We start from the raw sequence: 2,027 nt of genomic DNA, 5'->3' as shown, positions 1-2,027 counted from the left end.
TTTGGAAAAGCTGCCTACCAGGAAAGGATGAAATATTTTCCCTTGGCACTCTATTCCTTTCATTAGTTGTTCACGTGTTGCCACATTCATGCAGACAACCTGATACCTCCCCCCCCCGTAGGGGGTGAAGCCAGAAATGTTGTCTGCTCCAACGCATTCTATTATACTTTTGGCGAATGCTCTCCTGTCAATAGCACTGTCCACTTCGAACCCGAGGGTTCTGACTCTTGGTGAAAAAGAGGTCATAGCTCTATGGGTTGGGGGAAAACCCACTAAACTTAGGGTGGTCAAGAGAAAAAAGAAGGTCTTACCCTAGGAGCCCCTCAGACGTCCGCGTCGGCGCAGTCCAGTGCGCCAGGCCGAGCCGATGGCCGGTCAGGAACTGGACCGATGACGTCACGGCACCGGAGCGAGCTGATCCACGAGGTAGTCCTTCACTAGAGCAGATCGTCGCAGTCGTGGGGCGAGATCCAGGCACTTCTTTATCTTCAGAAAACGAAACTTCGGAACAAGTCTGCAAAAGTCCTTGGTAGAGCTGCAATTCACGTTAGTCGACACAGAACCGATACTACACTTTGATCTTAGCCAAAAGGCCGAGAAGCGATAACGACCCGCGGTCCGGAAGAAGGAGGTCTTCCCCTGCGATGACCGCACGCCGGGGGTGTGCGGTCTGCTTCTTTCAGAGAGGCTTTCAAGGTCTTCTGGAGGCGACGCCTACCGAGACGGCTCCTTCGTCCTTGCGATCGCTGTAGGAAGCGGGCTCGACCCGGGTCCTAAAGTTGCACCCGTTGCGTGGAAGCCTGGGGCTCATAAAGTGACTCTGATCTGAAGAAGTGGCGATGCAAGGCCAGCCCTTCCAATCAGAACCCGTACTTTCATCAGCACGCCTATATCTACAGCAAATCCCATCTTGTTGGTAGACGCCAACTCAAACTTCTCGACGATCCCCCCCCCCCCCCCCCGCGATTCGTTTTAGCGTTTTCGGTAGAGGAAATGGGCTAGAGCAACACGCTTCGCGGTGTTGCATTTGCAGGTCGTTATTAGACGCGCCGGGGCAATGTAATACACAGACAAACAAAAAAAGACATGGCGGTTGTATACTACACATGAATACAAAAAAAGACATGGCGGGTATATAGTACACATGAAAACAATAAAAAGACATGGCGGGTATATAGTACACATGAAAACAATAAAAAACGCCTCCCCGCCCCCCTACCTACATCAGCGAGCTTTGGTGTTTGTTTTTTTTATTTTGGTCTTTTCGTGTAGCAGCGAGCACAACTCTTATGAGTCACGTGACGTCGAAATTCTTGCGGTGTGTTTGGAGTGGCTTCCCTTCGTCTCACAGGAACCGGGCTCGACCCGGGTCACAAAGATAACAGCGACGTCGAAAGTTTTGCGACGTGTTTCGGAGTGGCTGCCCTTCATCTTGGGAGAAGCGCCCTGGAACCGGGTCTCAAAGACAGCCGGGCGGAAGACTCACTCCGCTCTGTATGGGTGCCGGTGCGATCATCCCGCCTTCTTTTTGGTTTCGATATAATGAGCCGACTCTGGGGGTAGTGCAAGGCCAGAGCAACTCGTGGCAGACGTGGAGCGAGCCCCGAGCATTCCGCCGAGTTCCAAAAATCAGTTTAACATCTTGGGGTCCGATGGACCTCCGTATCAGATATTAAGCTGATAAGAACAGATCAGTCGAGTACCGATCACTTTAAGAGTGTACACGGTGTTACCCGTCATCATTTCTGTTGCGGGCTAAAAAGCCCGACTTTGGAAGGGTAAACTTATAATAAAATTTTCTTAACCTGCATTTAGAGGGAAGTAGAAACCTTCCCTCTAGGTTGCAGTATACCAGCTAATGATCCTAATAATAAAACTTGTGGTTGTTGCCTCGGTACATGACGTCATTGGCTTTTAAAAATTTAAAAAATTTAAACAAATAGGTTATGTGGGTGACCGTAAATGGTCACTACGTATATAACAATAACAGGGTGTTTCTTCCTACAGAAGTTTTTGAATTTGAACTT

The 2,027-nt window shown here is 49.5% G+C and overlaps 1 non-coding gene and 1 pseudogene across 1 annotated transcript; both read right to left on the bottom strand.

Moving 5' to 3' along the window:
- Positions 1-404: 404 nt before the first annotated feature.
- LOC150092047 (U2 spliceosomal RNA) lies at positions 405-605 on the bottom strand. Its single transcript, XR_016550631.1, has one exon. It is a non-coding gene; the product is annotated as a U2 spliceosomal RNA (small nuclear RNA).
- Positions 606-1,537: 932 nt separating this feature from the next.
- Positions 1,538-1,707, bottom strand: LOC150092046 (U2 spliceosomal RNA; annotated as a pseudogene).
- Between the last annotated feature and the right edge of the window lie 320 nt (positions 1,708-2,027).

Source organism: Typopeltis vanoorti, unplaced genomic scaffold (assembly GCF_054136105.1).
Source record: "Typopeltis vanoorti isolate ZY-2024b unplaced genomic scaffold, IOZ_Tvanoo_1.0 HiC_scaffold_992, whole genome shotgun sequence".
Taxonomy (NCBI): Eukaryota; Metazoa; Arthropoda; class Arachnida; order Uropygi; family Thelyphonidae; genus Typopeltis; species Typopeltis vanoorti.
This window is presented reverse-complemented; position numbering and strand designations above follow the sequence as displayed.